Source organism: Mirounga leonina, unplaced genomic scaffold (genome assembly GCF_011800145.1).
Source record: "Mirounga leonina isolate KUSES-001 unplaced genomic scaffold, KU_Mleo_1.0 Mir_129, whole genome shotgun sequence".
Taxonomy (NCBI): domain Eukaryota; kingdom Metazoa; phylum Chordata; class Mammalia; order Carnivora; family Phocidae; genus Mirounga; species Mirounga leonina.
In genome coordinates, this window is record NW_023270323.1 from 10,337,569 (window position 1) to 10,356,837 (window position 19,269).

At 38.0% G+C, this 19,269-nt stretch overlaps 1 pseudogene; it reads right to left on the minus strand.

Annotated features, from left to right (window-relative positions):
- Nucleotides 1–7,178: 7,178 nt before the first annotated feature.
- On the minus strand, nucleotides 7,179–7,923 carry LOC118010353 (annotated as a pseudogene).
- Nucleotides 7,924–19,269: the final 11,346 nt, after the last annotated feature.

Consider the following 19,269-nt stretch of genomic DNA (forward strand, 5'->3'; position numbering starts at 1 on the left):
ATGCTGTGCTCAACACAAGTATGGCTACGCTCTGTCGTCATACAATGCTGTTACAATATCATTGATTATATTCCATGTGCTGTACCTTTTATTTCTATGACTCATTCATTCCATGACTGGATGCCTTTATCTCCCGCTCTCATTTACCCATTTTGCCTATCTGCCCTCTGGTGTCCATCAGTTTGTTCTCTGTATTTATGGGTCTGATTCTGTTTTTTGTTTGTTCATTCATTTGTTTATTAGATTTCACATATGAGTGAAAACATACAGTATTTTTCTTTCTCACTGACTTATTTCACTTGGCATAATGCCCTCTAGGTCCACCATGTTGTCACAAATGACAAGATCTCATCCTTTTTATGGCTGCATAATATTCCACTGTATACATACATATATATGCCATCTTCTTTATCCATACGTCTATCAGTGGACACTCTGGTTGCTTCCATATCTTGGCTATTGTAAATAATGCTGCAATAAACATGGGGGTGCATGTATTTTTCAAATCAGTGTTTTCATTTTCTTTGTATAAATACCCAGTGGTAGAATTATTGAATCATATGGTATTTTAAATCTTTTGGGGAACATCCATACTTTTTCCACAGTGGCTGTACCAATTTACATTCCCACCAACAGTACACAGGAGTTTCTTTTTCTCCACATCCTTGCCAACACTTGTTACTTCTTGTCTTTTTGATTCTCGCCATTCTGACAGGTGTGAGGTGGTAATCTCATTGTGGTTTTGATTTGCATTTCCCTGATGATTAGTGAATTTGAGCATCTTTTCATGTGTCTGTTGGCCATCTGTATGTCTTCTTGGAAAAATGTCTATGCAAGTCCTCTGTCCATTTTTTAATTGGATTGTTTCTGGTTTTGGTGTTGAGTTGTATAAGTTCCTTATATATTTTGGATATTAACTCCTTATCAGATATATAATTTGCAAATATGTTCTCCCATTCAATAGGTTGCCTTTTTGTTTTGTTGATGGCTTCTTTGGCTGAGCAAAAGTTTCTTATTTTGATGTGATTGCAGTGATTTAAATTTGCTTTTGTTTCCCTTGCCTTAGGAGACATATCTAGAAAAATGCTGCTATGGCTGATGTCAAAGAAATTACTGCCTATGTTTTCTTCTAGGAGTTTTATAGTTTCAGGTCTCACATTTAGGTCCTCAATTTGCTTTGAGTTTATTTTTGTGCATGGTGTTAGAAAGTGGTCCAGTTTTTATCCTTTTGCCTGTAGCTCTCTGGTTTTCCCAGCACCATTTATTAAAAAGTCAATCTTTTCCCCTTTGTATATTCTTGCCTCCTTTGTCATAGATTAATTGACCACATAATCATGGGTTTTCTTTCTGGGCTTTCTAGTCTGTTCCATTGATCTGTGTGTCCATTGATCTGTTGTGCCAGTACCATAGTGTTTTGATTACTACAGCTTTGTAGTATATCCTGAAATACGGAGTTGTGATGCCTCCAGCTATGTTCTTTCTTAGGATTGCTTGGCTATCTGAGGTCTTTTGTAGTTCCATACATAAAATAAATTTAAAACATACTTTTTTGGAAAAAAAATTATGTCATAAAAGAAAGCAGTATAGTTATATAGATTATATAGATTTCCTAGTTGTGTCTTTTCATTTAACAACTTTAAGTTTTAAACTGCTGAATTATTTAACATAACAGAATTCTGTCAACATGCAAAAAGCAACAAGCATGATGTATTATTTACAAAGTGAACTTACAAATAGAGGGTAACAAAGATGTAAAAACAAAATATTTCTTGTCCTCATCTTTTGTGCATGCAAGTACATGTATTCACAGAGTTCATTTTTCCTCCTTGTATTCATTTTCTCATTCATTTTATTTTATTTTTTTAAAGATTTTATTTATTTATTTGACAGAGAGAGACACAGCAAGAGAGGGAACACAAGCAGGGGGAGTGGGAGAGGGAGAAGCAGGCTCCCCGCTGAACAGGGAGCCCAAGGCGGGGCTTGATCTCAGTATCCCAAGATCATGACCCAAGCCCAAGGCGGACGCTTAACGACTGATCCACCCAGCGCCCCTTCACATTCATTTTAAAAGCATTTTTAGTGATTGGAATTGTGGCCCCCACAAAAGATATATCCACCCAGAACCTATGAATGTGGCCTTATTTGGGAAAAGGTCTTTACTGATCATCTTGGGTTATCTGAGTTGCCCCTAAATCCAATGACAGGTGTCCTTTTAAGGCACAGAAGAGAAGACAGAGAAAGAAGAGGAGAAGGCTATATGAACAAGGAAGCAGAGATTGGAGTTACTCAAACACAAGCCAAGGAACTCCAGGAGCCACCAGAAGCTGAAAGAGGCAAACAAGGATTCTCTACTAGAGCCTTCAGAAGGAATGGCTTGATTGTAGGCTTCTGGCCTTTAGAACTGTGAAAAATAATTTCCGTTGTTGTACCCAGTTTGTGGTAACTTGTTAGGGCAGCCCTAGGAATCTAACACAGCATCTTTGAGCACCTTTCATGTGCAAAGGGTATTGTTAGGCAAGTATAATCTGTGAACAAGATATCATCTTGTCCTGGAGAGAAACATCTGGTGCATGAAACAGACATTTAACAATGTATATTCTTTTTTTCTCTCTGAAAAAATTGTTTTAATTGAAGTATAGTTGACATACAATGCCCTATTTGTCTCATAGTTATTTGATATTCCTACCTTATGAAGTGATTCCCTACAGTAATTCTAGCTACCATCTATCACCATACAAAGTTATTACAGTCTTATTGACTATATTCCCCATGTTGTACATTACATCCCCATGACTTACTTATTTTATAACTAGAAGTTTGTATCTCTTAATCCCCTTCATGTATTTTGCCTGACCCCCAAGCCCCTCCTCACTGTGGTAACCAACAGTTTGCTTCCTGTATCTATGAGTCTGTTTCTGTTTTTGGTTTCCACATATAAGTGAAATAATACAGTATTTGTCTGTCTCTGTCTGACTTATTTCACTTTGCATAATACCCTTGAGGTCTTACCCATATTGTTGCAAAAGGCAAGATTCCATTCTTCTTTATGGCTGGTAGGTTTCCATTGTATATATGTACCACATCTTCTTTATTCATTCATCTATCCATGGACACTTAGGTTGCTTCCATATCTTGGCTATTGTAAATAAAGCTGTAGTAAACATAAGGCTGCATATATCTCTTTGAAGTGGTGGGTTTTTTTTTCCTTTGGATAAATACCCAGAGAAAATGCTGGATTGAAGACAGAGCTCACAGGACTTGAGCAATCAGTTATGTGCAGGGCAGATTGTTTAGGAATAGAACAGCCATAGCATGGTTTTTAGGTTTGCTCTGGAGTTACAGTTCTGGGTTCAACTTCTGGCTCAATCAATCATCGGACACAGATTCTTAGACAAGTCTTTGTTATACTCTAAGTTTTATTTTCTTACTTTCTAAAATGGAGTTAATAGGAATACCCATACTTAATTGATTTATTTGCAAAATTAAGTGAGAAAACGTACATAAAGCATGTCGTATAAGTCCTGGCATAAGAAACTGCTCAGTATATATTTTTGTGATGGAGGATATTGTCCAGTCACCAAATAACTGTGTTGGAGAACATTTAGTCATTTATTGAGCAGAAAATGAACTGAATTTTGAAAATCCCAACTTCTGGCTCTACCTATAATTGACCCAGGGAAATGGAGCCTGAACAGAGAACAGCCATATGAAATAGTTGGCCATATGAAACAGAGTGTGAAGTTTAGGACTACTGAAGCAGCTGGAATTTGCATATCAGGGTACCAGAAATAAGAAAGCTTAGCAGAAAGGAAGCCCCAGAAATCTACATAGGTGTCCTCTTGAGTCTTGACTTAGTACCTGTGCATGCATTTGGTCAAACTCAGAGAAGCCTAGTAAGGAGTAGTTACTACAGGAATGTGAGCTGAGGGTAAGTACCAGAGAATACATAGTGCTGGGAGACAGTCCACTTCTGCAACAACCAGAAAAGTCATGATTTAGGAGGAGGATTATTCCAGCCCTAGTATAAGGGATACTCTGGACCCATTCTAACAAAGTTTAAAACCAAGCCTCAGGAGAAACATGTGGAGCTATCAGTAAATTAATTCTCTATCAGAATAAAGCCCAAAATTCTTTATAGGAAGACAAATTCAGAATCTAAACAATAGCACTCCATTGTCCATCATAAAAATTTAAAAATTAGGGGCACCTGGGTGGCTCAGTTGGTTAAGCAACTGCCTTCAGCTTAGGTCATGATCCTGGAGTCCCAGGATTGAGTCCGCATCTGGCTTCTTGCTCAGCAGGGAGTCTCCTTCTCCCTCTGACCCTCACCCATCTCATGCTCTCTCTCTCTCATTCTCTCTCTCTCAAATAAATAAAATCTTTAAAAAATGTAAAAATTACTAGTCATCTGAAAAATCAGAAAATCTGACCAAAATAAGAGGGGGGAAACAACAGAAAAAGACTCAAGAGATGACAGACATGTTGGAATTAGTAGGCAAAGACTTCAGGCAGCTATTATAAATATGGTCAAAAATCTAAGAATAAAGATGAATAAATGAGTGAACAGGTGGAGGAAACTCAGCAAATAAAAGGAAATGAGAGAGGAAAGCAAATGAAAGTTGTAGAACTAAAAAATGTCTGGAATTTTTTAAATTAGCAGAATTGAGCCTTAAAAGCTGTTTGTATACTGCAAAAGAAAAGTTCTGTAAGACAGGTAAACAGAAAACAGTGAAAGAAAAAAAGACTGGCAAAAAAAAAAAATGATCAGAGCTTCAATGACTGGTTGAGTATTATAAAGTCACACGTCTAACATACATGGAATAAAAATTCCAGAAGGAGAAGAGAGATTTTGACAGGAAAATAAATGTTAGAAGAAATAATAGTCAAAGAAGTCTCCAAATTTAATGAAAAATAACCCCCAGAGAACATTGTCTATTACCCAATAACTAATGTCCCCAAGGATATTTATATTCATCTCCTCAGCCAAGAAGTGAACATTTAAAAATTTGGCTTTGAAAATCCCAACTTCTAATTCTGGCCATGATGGAGGAATGAACCACAGCAAAATAAACACAAAGAAAACCGCATCTGGGAATATTATAGCACAAATGCTTTAAACCAAATTAAAAATAAAAACCTCAAAACATCCATAAGAAAAAAACATACTATATACAGGAAAGGAACAATAGACTATCCACTGAATTCTCATCAGAAACAATGTAAGCTAGAAAACAATGGAATGACAGGTTTTTTAAATTTTTATAACCTCTTATTTACTTAAATAGAATTCTAAGTGAAAAACTATTATTTTGCATAAAACCCTTGAACAATTGTGTGAGTGAGGCACACATGCTAGACTGTATGAGCCCCATTTTGCAGGTAAGAATGGAAACATTATTCCTATATTTAGTATAAAACAGATCTGGGATAGAAACCCTGGGGTTTCACACTCACAACTGCTCTTTTCCTATACATCATTTTAAAGTACTTTGATTTCACAGTGTTTTAAATTATTAGAGTAAGCTCTAATATCTTTTCCTGGCAAGTTAACTTTTGAGCCAACCAACTTAATTAATCATCTCGTAAGATGGTACATTTTAAGGCATTGTTATACTTCTAACTCAACCTCACAGCTATGTTTGAGGGTCACATGAGCCAAAAGTGCAGCAAAGCTGATCTTAAGGGCCCAGGGGACACAATGGTTAAGTATGTTTTCAACTCTTAACCTATGCCTGGCACACCCTCACCAATTACTCAGATAGCAATTGAGGCAACAAAGTGACAGTAGCAGAGGAAGACCCACCTACGAAGGGGGGACACTGATGATAAACACAGGCAGGATCAGGTCCCCTTTTTAGGTCTGATGTCCCCAGGAGCCTTAGTGTTGGTCTAGTACGTCATTACCAGCAGGGTAGAGAGCAGTACTTTTGGAGTCTAGACTGTGCAAGGAGAGAGTCCAATTAAGCCTGTCTGGGGCCTAAAAGACCTAAGAGTACTAACTTCATCCATGCCAAGCCAAGAAAATCCCATCTTGAACCCAGCAGAAATAAATGGTGGATATTTCCCTTAGTTAGATGGTTAGGAGAATCAGGAATCTACCACTGTGTTCCTAATAGGAAACACCCAGTTGGCTCCAAGGAAAAAAGCTATCTTGGTAAGCTTTGGTCTTCCACAGACATGGAACCACAGGAGACTAACAAGGTCAGGGCCCAGGTGACCAATCCTGATAGTGCAGGACTTCCTCACATAAGGTACATGGGTCCCTGAGAAGAGTCTGTGAACATACAAACTTCCAAGTAAAAATTTGAGTGTATGCATTTTCCTGGGAAAAGGATTCTTCCCTTTTCGTAGACCCACGAATAGGTTAAAATCCTGAACTAGAGAAAAGAAGTAGTCCAACTGTGGGCTAGGATAAGGAAGCCACCAGATACACTTAAGAGTCAGCCAAGTCGGGGTGCCTGGGTGGCTCAGTCGTTAAGCGTTTGCCTTCGGCTCAGGTCATGATTCCAGGGTCCTGGGATTGAGCCCTGCATCGGGCTCCCTGCTCAGCGGGAGGCCTGCTTCTCCCTCTCCCACTCCCCCTGCTTATGTTCCCCTCTCTCGCTGTGTCTCTCTCTGTCAAATAAATAAAATCTTAAAAAAAAAAAAAAAAAAAGAGTCAGCCAAGTCTGAGAACTCACAAAGCCATCCCTGAGAAGTTAGAACAATGGACTCATAGCAGAGACAATTGAACACTGTTTTGTGCTCTTCTTTGTAATTGTATTTCAAGTTCCTTCCAAAACAAGACCCAAGGAGCCCCCCAGGTTCAAGTATATCCCTGGGTTTGTTCCACTGCTGTCTTGTATTCATGCTTGGGTATTCATTCATCAACATTAATCCTCAGTGTAGAAAATGTGACATAGCAGGACTCCCTCTTCCATGGCATGAGTCCTCTGCTGATTTCAGAGGCAGTGGTGGCAGCCAACGTGGAAAACACACTGGAACTTTTCCTTGGAACAGGAAGTGCTGGTTATATAAAATGAGAAGTGCCTACCAGGAACATCATCATTTTTTTCCTGACCCTTCCCTCTAGTTACTGAAGATGTAACAGAAAATAATCTTCTCTGAAAATACTGGATAACAATTCCAAAAGACAAAACGCATGCTTCCAACATGCTGTGCTTTCAGATATTCTGGGTTTAGTTCAGCGGCCAAATGAGCTGATTGGTGCATTCACCTTCATAGCCAGGTAAGCCCACCTCCTTGAGGAAGCCCACTCTATTCTTGGTAGCATGAGAGATGGAAAGGGCATTAAGAACTCAGAGATCACCTGGAAATTCTTCCCTGGAAAGGCAATTTCATAAATGAAGTCTTCCAAGCAAATAACACCATACTTCCCCAGGTGCTCCTAAATCACTATGTCTGTCAAAAGGATGGTTTTATTCTTGATCTTGCCTTGTCCACATTTCAAGATGAGTCCCGAGACAGACTTCAGATTTGGAAATCCTCAGGTCATATAAGATTCCACTATATGGTCTGGGGGGTCACTTTGACAAAAGACACTACTGAAAAATCTTCTTCAGGTGAACCTTGCAATGATCCTCTGCACCATTAAACTCACCCCGTTAATCCTTAGATGCATATAATAAAGACTAAGAAATGTTTATCTGGCACTTCCTAGTCGTGAGGTTTCACTTCTCTCTAGTGGCCTGAGGTGGGCCCTGTCATGTTGTCATAGCAAGGAATTGCTTAGGAACCATTCAGTTGCTTAAACTTGAGTTATTTTCCTTTCTTTGGCTCCTTCTTATCCAAAAGTGCCTGCTTTGCTTGAGTGGCTTTGAGGGCCTGATAAGCTTTCCAATTTTTCAAGAGACTTTCTGGAACTGAAGAGATCTTTTTCCTTTGCTCTTGCTCCATCTTTCCAAAGCTGCAACTACTGCTCATGTGCAGCCCCACCACCTGAGGAAAAGAGAACCACTTTATGTTTACTTGACAAGAGACATTACTTCTAGTTCACAGCTGGCAACCGAGACAGCCAATGCCCAGTTAGCTATTGTGAACAGCTGAGGTCTTGCTAACGCTGATTGCTGCCAAAAGTTGCACAAAGTTCCTTCGCACTGTTCCCTGCATTTTAGAGCCATGTCATCTTCAAAATCCCACCCTCTTTATTTACACCATGTTCATTTAATACTGGAGGCTGGGCTATAAACAAAGAAACGCTTCCCACAATACACCTATGACTTCTGGTGTAGAATGGCAGTTTTAAGATGCTAAGAAATAAACTGAATTTAGAATTAAAATTAAGCAAAACTTTTCTTCAAAACTTAAACCCAATAAAATATCTTCAGATGACAGAAGTGATGACTTTCACTACAAGAAATGTTAAATAAACTTATTCAGGTTAAAGGGAAAAACTCAAATATAAATGAATAAAGAACACTAGATATTTTTCTACTTAATTTCTTTAAAAAGCAGTTGACTATTTGAAGTAAAAGTAACAATGTGGCATAGAATTTATAATATGTAGAAGACACACAACAGCACAGAGGAAAAGGTAAATGGAAGTATATTTACATATGGTTTTTACATTATATGTGAAATGTTATACTATCAATTGAAGGTATACTATGATAGGTTAAAGATGTATAATGTGACCACCAAAGGAATCACTAAAGAAATAGAACAATGAAATAACAAGCCAAGAGAGGAGATATCATATAATACTGAGAAATATGTAATTTAAAAGGAGACACAAAAAGATGGAAAAAGAAAAAGGATAGATGGGAAAAATGGAAAACCAATAGTATGATATGATAGTAGACTTTAAACCTAACCATATCAATAATTATATTAAATGTAAAAGCACAAGACAACCAATTAAAAGGCAGAGAAGATCTACTTAAATGTTGTTTTCAAGATACACAGACATAGGTAAGTTAAAAATGAAAGGATAGAAAAATGATATACCATGACACACTAATTATAAGAAGCCTGGAATAACTGTATTTTTTTTTTAAAGATTTTATTTATTTATTTGACAGAGACACAGCGAGAGAGGGAACACAAGCAGGGGGAGTGGGAGAGGGAGAAGCAGGCTTCCTGCCGAGCAGGGAGCCCGATGCGGGACTCGATCCTGGGACTCCAGGATCATGACCTGAGCCAAAGGCAGACGCTTAACGACTGAGCCACCCAGACACCCTGGAATAACTGTATTAATATCAGACAAAGTATATCATTTGCAATAGCATCAAAAAGAATTAAATACTTGGGAATAAATTTAATCAAGGAGATGAAAGATTTAAACACAAAACTGTAAGAAACTGATGAAAAAATTGAAGAAGACACAAATAAATGGAAAGATATTCTGTGCTTATGGATTAGAAGAATTAATATTAAGTATCAGTACTGCTCAAAGAAACCTAGAGATTCAGTGTAATCCCTATCAAATTCAAATGGAATTTTCACAGAAATAGAACAAATAATCTAAAATAGCATGGAACCACAAAAGACCCCAATTAGCCAAAGCAATCTTTTTCAGAAAGAACAAAGCTGAAGGCATCATGCTTCCTGAGTTCAAACTATATGACAAAGCTATAGTAATAAAAACAGCATGGTATTAGCATAAAAACAGACACACAAATCAATGAAATAGAATAGAGAGCCCAGGAATAAACCCACACACACATACACAGTCAACTAATTTTCGACAAAGTTACCAAGAACACACAATGAAGAAAGGATAGTCTCTTCAGTAAATGGTGTTGGGAAAACTGTATATCCACATGGAAAAAAAAGAAAGAAACTGGACCCCTATCTCACACCACTCACAAAAATGAATTTGGAATCGATTAAAGACTTAAATGTAAGACCTGAAATTACTGGTTTCAAATCTTACATTTAAGTCTTTAATCCATTCCTTTGGATCTTGTATTCTCTTTATAAATTCCCTATGGTAACATATATATATTCAATATAAAATATATATAATCAGCATGTTATACTATATATATATCCAAGACATCTTCATTCATTGTTCTTTTATTTATTCAACGAGTGAATATTTTCGGGAGAAGGAAAGATGACGGAGGAGTAGGGCACCCTATTTCAACTGGTCCCTGGAATTGAGCTGGATATCTACCAGACCACTCTGAGCACCCACGAAACCAGCCTGAGATGTAAGAAGATCTGGATCTCTACAAACAGAGTATCGCAGGCAGTTGGTTTTGAGGTACAAAGCGGGGAGCCCTGATCCCACGGGCAGATATCGGAGGATAAACAGCAGTGGGAGGGAGCCTGTCCGTGGGGATCCTACACCACCAGTGAGCAACAGCCTCGTGCAGTGGGGATGGGGCACATACTCGCTGACCGGTAGCTGCCGGGAAGGGACTTCATAGCAGACCCTGGGGCGGAAACCCAGAGCAGCAGGGTCGTGCATGCGAACTGGGAGTGGCTGGCAGTTTTAGAAGCACAAAGGGCAGAGATGTGCCCCAACCTGGAGGCAGGACTGGAGGCTCTGCGGAGGGGCACACAACCCAGGCCGCTGCAGTTTATAGCAGCACGGACAGAAACGGAGACAGTGTGGCCTGGAGAGCTCACTGAAAAACAGACTGCAGTCTCTCTGCTCTGAGACAGAGGGTTGGAAACAGTCTCTTCTGCTCTGACTTGCGGAAGAGATGCAGAAAGCCGCAAGTGAACAAGAGCCCCAAAAACTGGTTCCCACTGAGCCGATCCACTGCCACAGGGGGCAGGGCAACTCCACCCAAACAGGGTTGCCTGAGTAACAGCGCAGCAGACCCCTCCCCCAGAAGACAGGCTGGGAAAACAAGAGGCCAGCAACCCGGAGGTCCCAAGAAAACAGGTGCATCTTGCTTGGGTTCTGGTCAATAATTTGGACTCTATACATTCCCTCAAACACCCATCAACAGAATGACTAGGAGGAGGAACCCCGAAAATAGAAAAGACTCAGAGATTATGACTTATGCTGCAGATTTACAAATGGATGCAGATATAACCAAGATGTCGGAGATGTAATTCAGGCTAGCAATTGTGAAGACAATGGCTAGAATGGAGAAATCAATTAATGGCAACATAGAGTCTCTAAGGGCAGAAATGAAAGCTGAATTGGCAGAACTTAAAAATGCTATCAGTGAGATCCAATCTAATCTAGATAATCTAACAGCTAGGGTAAGTGAGGCAGAAGAACGAATAAGCAACGTGGAAGACAATATAATAGATAAAAAGGGAAAAGAGGAGGCCAGGGAAAAACAACTCAGAATCCATGAAAATAGAATCAGAGAAATAAGTGACACCATGAAGCGTTCCAATGTCAGAATAATTGGAATCCCGGAGGGAGTGGAGAGAGAGAGAGGACTAGAAGATGTATTTGAGCAAATCGTACCTGAGAACTTCCCTAACCTAGGGAATGAAACACACATTTGTGTCCTAGAGGCAGAGAGGACCCCTCCCAAGATCAAGGAAAACAGGCCAACACCCTGGCATGTAATAGTAAAACTTGCAAATCTTAAAACTAAGGAAGCCATCTTAAGGGCAGTGAGGGGGAAGAGATTCTTTACGTACAGAGGGAGGAACATCAGAATAACGTCAGACCTATCCACAGAGACCTGGCAAGCCAGAAAGGCCTGGCAAGACATATTCAGGGTACTAAATGAGAAGAACATGCAGCCAAGAATACTTTATCTGGCAAGGCTGTCGTTCAGAATGGATGGAGAGATGCAGAGCTTCCACGACCGGCAGAAACTGAAAGAATATGTGACCACTAAGCCAGCCCTGCAAGAAATATTAAGGGGGGGTTCTATAAAAGGAGAAAGACCCCAAGAGTGATATACAACAGAAATTTACAGGGACAATCTATAAAAACAACATCTTCACAGGCAACATGATGACAATTATTTCATATCTTTCAATAATTACTCTCAACGTGAATGGCCTAAATGCTCCCATAAAACGGCACAGGGTTGCAGATTGGATAAAAAGACAGGACCCATCCATATGCTGTCTACAAGAGACTCATTTTGAACCCAAAGACACATCCAGACTGAAAGTGAAGGGATGGAGATCCATCTTCCATGCCAGCGGACCTCAAAAGAAAGCTGGGGTAGCAATTCTTATATCAGAAATTAGATCTTAAACTAAAGTCTGTAATTAGAGACACAGAAGGACACTATATCATTCTTAAAGTGTCTATTCAACAAGAAGATCTAACAATTGTAAATATCTATGTCTCCAACATGGCAGCCATCTACATAAGCCAACTGTTAACCAAAATAAAGAGTCATATTGATAACAATACGTTAATTGTAGGAGACCTGAATACTCCACTCTCAGCAATGGACAGATTATCTAAGCAGAAAATCAACAAGGGAACAAGAGCTTTGAATGATACATTGGACCAGATGGACCTCATAGATATTTACAGAACATTCCACCCTAAAACAACAGAATACTCATTCTTCTCGAGCGCACATGGAACTTTCTCCAGAATAGACCACATACTGGGTCACAAATCAAGTCTCAACCGATACCAAAAGATTGAGATTATTCCCTGCATATTCTCAGACCACAATGCTTTAAAACTGGAACTCAATCACAAGAAAAAATTTGGCAGAAATTCAAACACTTGGAAGCTAAAGACCACTCTGCTCAAGAATGTTTGGGTTAACCAGGAAATCAAAGAAGAACTTAAACAATTCATGGAAATCAATGAGAACGAAAACACATTGGTCCAAAACCTATGGGATATTGCAAAGGCGGTCCTAAGGGGGAAATACATAGCCATCCAAGCCTCACTCAATAAAATAGAAAAATCCCGAATTCACCAACTAACTCCACACCATAAAGAACTAGAGAAAAAGCAACAAACAATGCCTAAGCCACACATTAGAAGAGAAAAATTAAGATTAGAGCAGAGATCAATGAATTAGAAACCAGAAACACAGTAGATCAGATCAACAAAACTAGAAGTTCATTCTTTGAAAGAATTAATAAGATCAATAAACCACTGGCCAGACTTATCCAAAAGAAAAGAGAAAGGACCCAAATTAATAAAATTATGAATGAAAGGGGAGAGATCACGACTAACACCAAGGAAATAGAAACACTTATTAAAAATTATTATCAACAACTATATGCCAATAAACTGAGCAATCTGAATGAAATGGGGGCCTTCCTGGAAACCTATAAGCTGCCAAGACTGAAACAGGAAGAAATTGACAACCTGAATAGGCCAGTAACCAGTAACGAGATTGAAGCAGTGATCAAAAACCTCCCAAAAAACAAGAGTCCAGGGCCTGATGGATTCCCTGGAGAATTCTACCAAACATTCAAAAAGAAATAATACCTATTCTACTGAAGCTCTTTCAAAAAATAGAAACAGAAGGAAAACTTCCAAACTCATTCTATGAGGCCAGCATTACCTTAATCCCCAAACCAGGCAAAGACCCCATTAAAAAGGAGAATTTCAGACCAATATCCCTGATGAATATGGATTCCAAAATCCTCAACAAAATCCTAGCTAATAGGATCCAACAATACATTAAGAGGATCATCCACCACGACCAAGTGGGATTTATCCCCGGGATACAAGGGTGGTTCAACATTCACATATCAATCAATGTGATAGAACACATTAATAAGAGGAGGGAGAAGAACCATATGGTCCTCTCAATTGATGCAGAAAAAGCATTTGACAAAATACAACATCCTTTCCTGATTAAAAGCCTTCAGAGTATAGGGATAGAGGGTACATTCCTCAGGTTCATAAAATCCGTCTATGAAAAACGCACAGCGAATATCATCCTCAATGGGGAAAAGCTGAGAGCCTTTCCCTTAAGATCAGGAACACGTCAAGGATGCCCACTCTCGCCACTATTGTTCAACATAGTACTAGAAGTCCTAGCAACAGCAATCAGACAACAAAAAGAAAGAAATGGTATTCAAATTGGCAAAGAAGAAGTCAAACTCTCTCTTTTCACAGACAACATGATACTTTATGTGGAAAACCGAAAAGACTCCATCCCCAAATTACTGGAACTCATACAGCAATTCAGCAATGTGGCAGGATACAAAATCAATGCACAGAAATCAGTTGCTTTCTTATACACTAACAACGCAACTGTAGAAAGAGAAATTAGAGAAACGATTCCATTTACAATAGCACCAAAAACCATAAGATACCTTGGAATAAACCTAACCAAAGAGGGAAAGGATCTATACTCTAAGAACTACAGAACACTCATGAAAGAAATTGAAGAAGACACAAAAAGATGGAAAAATATTCCATGCTCATGGATCAGAAGAATAAACATTGTTAAAATGTCTATGCTACCCAGAGCAATCTATACCTTCAGTGCCATCCCGATCAAAATTCCAATGACATTTTTCAAAGTGCTGGAACAAACAATTCTAAAATTTGTATGGAATCAGAAAAGACCCCGAATCACCAAGGAGATGTTGAAAAAGGAAAACAAAGCTGGGGGCATCACGTTGCCCGATTTCAAGCTATATTACAAAGCTGTGATCACCAAGACAGCATGGTACTGGCACAAAAATAGACATATAGACCAATGGAACAGAATAGAGAACCCAGATATGGACCCTCAACTCTATGGTCAAATAATCATTGACAAAGCAGGAAAAAACATGGGATGGAAAAAAGACAGTCTCTTCAATAAACGGTGCTGGGAAAATTGGACAGCCATATGCAGAAGAATGAAACTCGACCATTCTCTAACACCATTCACGAAGATAAACTCAAAGTGGATGAAAGACCTCAATGCGAGACAGGAATCCCTCAAAATTCTAGAGGAGAACATAGGCAGTAACCTCTTTGACATCACCCACAGCAACTTCTTTCAAGATACATCTCCAAAAGCTAGTGAAACAAAAGCAAAAATGAACGTTTGGACTTCATCAAGATAAAAAGCTTCTGCACAGCAAAGGAAACAGTCAACAAAACAAAGAGGCAACCCACAGAATGGGAGAAGATATTTGCAAATGACACTACAGATAAAGGGGGGGTATCCAAGATCTATAAAGAACTTCTCAAACTCAACACCCAAGAAACAAATAAGTCAAAAAGTGGGCAGAGGATATGAAAAGACACTTCTCTGAAGAAGACATACAAATGACTAACAGACACATGAAAAAATGTTCATCATCATTAGCCATCAGGGAAATCCAAATCAAAACCACATTGAGATACCACCTTACACCACTTAGAATGGCAAAAATGGACAGGGAAAGAAACAACAAATGTTGGAGAGGTTGTGGAGAAAGGGGAACGCTCTTACACTATTGGTGGGAATGCAAGTTGGTACAGCCACTTTGGAAAACAGTGTGAAGATTCCTCAAAAATTTACAAAGAGAGCTACCCTATGACCCAGCAAGTGCACTCCTGGGTATTTAGCCCAAAGACACAGATGTAGTGTAAAGAAGGGCTATATGCACCCCAATTTCATAGCAGCAATGTCCGCAATAGCCAAACTGTGGAAAGAGCCGAGGTGCCCTTCAACAGATGAATGGATAAAGAAGATGTGGTCCGTATATACAATGGAATATTACTCACCCATCAGAAAGGATGAATACACAACTTTTACATCAACATGGGTGGGACTGGAGGAGATTATGCTAAGTGAAATAAGTCAAGCAGAGAACGTCAATTATCATATGGTTTCGCTTATTTGTGGAACATAAGGAATAGCATGGAGGACATTAGGAGAAGGAAGGGAAAAATGAAGGGGGGGAATTTGGAGGGGGAGATGAACCATGAGAGACTATGGACTCTGAGAAACAAACAGGGTTTTGGGGGGTAAGGGGGATGGGTCCCCCCAGTGATGGGTATTAAGGAGGGCACGTACTGCATGGAACACTGGGTGTTATACGAAAACAATGGATCATGGATCACCACATCAAAAACTAACGATGTATTGTATGGTGACTAACATAACATAATAAAATTTTTAAAAAAATGCGTGAATATTTTCTATTATCTTAGCTTTCAGATAATATATTGATAACAATAGAATGAAGAAGTAATTACATAGTTGATTTGGCAAGCCTATATTGTTGTTACTGAAATTATTAATTAAAATAAGACTAAAGAGGGGCACCTGGTTGGCTCAGTCAGTTAAGTGTCTGCCTTCTGCTCAGGTCATGATCCCAGGGTCCTTGGATCGAGCCCCACATCAGGCTCCCTGCTCTGCGGGAAGCCTGCTTCTCCCTCTCCCACTCCCCCTGCTCGTGTTCCCTTTCTTGATGTCTCTCTCTCTGTCAAATAAATAAATAAAACCTTAAAAAAAAAAAAAGAAAAGAAGACTAGAGAAAAATAATCTTTGTATTTTCACTTCATTTATTATAAAAAATACTCTAAAAATTGGGATCATTTTTTTCACTTAAAAAATAATAGTAATAACTGTATGGTGACTAACATAACATAATAAAAAAAAGTAATAATAAAAATAATGTGTGAAACTTCATAAAAAAAACTTTTTGGCTAAAACGTATAAAACCTTGCTAACGAAATTAAAATTCTTAAAAATCAGGGAGCTGTTCTATGTTTATGGATTACAAAATACAGATGTCAAGCAGATGCACAATGTTAGTGTCAAATCTCCCCAAATTAACCTATACACTCAATGCACTCCCAAAGTCCCAGCTGATTCTAAACTATATATGAAAATAAAAATGATATAGAATAGTTAAAAAAATCTTGTAATAGAAGAAAAAAATTAAGGACTTTTATTGCTTAATTTCAAGATTCATTCATCAAAAGATAGCATTAGATGAGAGAAGAGATATGCAGAAGAATGGAACAGAGAAGAACTACAAAACAGGTAACAGAAAGGCAATATGTACATATCTATCAGTAATTACTTTGAATGTGAATGGACTAAACACTCCAATCAAAAGACAAAGTGATGGATAAAAAAAGCAAGATCCTTGGGGCACCTGGGTGGCTTAGTCCATTAAGCATCCAACTCTTGATCTCAGCTCAGGTCTTGATCTCAGGGTTGTTTAAAAAAAAAAAGCAAGACCCATCTATATGCTGCCTACAAGAGACTCATTTCAAGCCTAAAGATACATGCACATTGAAAATGATGGAATGGAAAAGCATTTATCGTGTAAATTGAAGTGAAAAGAAACCTGGAGTAGCAATACTTATATTGAACAAAATAGACTTTAAAACAAAGATTGTAACAAAAGACAAAGAAGGACACTAATCATTAAGGGAATAACCCAACAAGATATAACAACTGTAAATATTTATGCACCTAACATGGGAACTCCCAAATACATAAAACAGCTAACAACAAACATAAAGGAAGTAATTAATAGTAATACAACAATAGTGGGGACTTTCACACCCACTTACATCACTGGATAGATCATCTAAACAGAAAATTAACAAGGGAACAGTGGCTTTGAATGACACATTGGACCAGATGTATCTAACAGATATATTCAGAATATTCCATCCTAAAACAGTGGAAATCACATTCTTCTCAAGCATATATGGAACATTCTCCAGAATAAATCACATATTAGGCAACAAAACAAATTCAAAAAGATGGAAGTCATACCATGCATCTTTTCCAATCACGATGCATGAAACTAGAAATCAATCACAAGAAAAAAATCTGGAAAGAACACAAATACATAGAGGTTAAATAACATGCTATTAAGTAATGAATGGGTCAACTAAGAATTCAAAGAGGAAATAAAAAAATACATGGAGACAAATGAAAACAAAAACACAGTGGTCCAAAATTTGGGGGATACAACAAAGCTATCCTAAAAGGGAAGTTTATAGCAATACAGGACTACCTCAAGAAGCAAGAAAAATCTCAAACAACCTAACCTTACACCTAAGGGGGCTAGAAAAAGAAGAACAAACAAAACCCAAAATTAGTAGAAAGAAGGAAATCATAAATATTAGAGGAGAAATAAATGAAATAGAAACTAAAAAAAAAGACATATTAATGAAATGAGGAGCTGATTCTTTGAAAAGATCAACAAAATTGATAAACTTTTAGTCACACTCATCAAAAAAAAAAAAGAGGGAGGACTCAAACAAAATCAGAAACAAAAGAGGAGAAATAACAACCAACACCACAGAAATACAAAGGATTATAAGAATATTATGAAAAATTATATGCCAACAAATTGGACAGCCTAGAAGAAATGGATAAACTCCTAGAAATATGCAACCTCCCAAAACTGAATCAAGAATAAAAAATTTGAACAGACCAATTACCAGCAAAGAAATTGAATGTAATCAAAAGACTCCCAGCAAACAAAAGTCCCAGATCGGACAGCTTCACAGGTGAATTTTACCAAACATTTAAAGAGTTAATACCTATTTTTCTCAAACTATTCCAAAAAATAGAAGAGAAAGGAAAGCTTCCAGATTCCTTCTATGAGGCCAGTATCATCCTGATACCAAAACCAGATAAACATACTGTAAAAAAAGAGAACTACGGGTGAGTATCTCTGTTGAACATGAAAAATCCCCAACAAAATATGAGCAAACCAAATCCAACAATACATTAAAAAAATCATTCATCACGATCAAGTGGGATTTATTCCTAGGAAGCAAGGGTGGTTCAGTCTTTGCACATCAATGTGATACATCACATCTATAAGAGAAAGAATAAAAACCATTTCAATATATGAAGAAAAAGCATTTGACAGTGTGCAACATCCACTCATGATAAAAACCCTCAACAAAGTAGGTTTAGAGGGAACATACCACAACATAATAAAGTCTATATATGAAAAACCTACAGCTAATATTATTATGGTGAAAACCTGAGAGCTTTTCCTGTAAGATCAAGATTAAGAGAAGGATGTTCACTCTCACCACATACTGGAACTCCTAGCCACAACAATCAGACAATAAAAAAGAACTAACAGGCGCTCACAGTGGTAAGTAACAAATGAAACTATCACTATTTGCAGATGACATAATACTCTATATAGAAAACCTGAAAGATTCCACCAAAAAACTACTAGAGCTGACAAATTCAGTAATGTCACAGGATACAAAATCAATATACAGAAATCTGTTTCATTTCTATACACTAATGATGAAGCAGCAGAAAGAGAAATTAAGAAAACAATGACATTTACAATTGCACCAAAGATAATAAAATCCCTACGAATAAACTTAACCAAGGAAGTGAAAGACCTGTCCTTTGAAAACTATAAAACATTAGTGAAAGAAATTGAAGATGACACAAACAAATGGAAAGATATTTCATGCTCATGGATTGG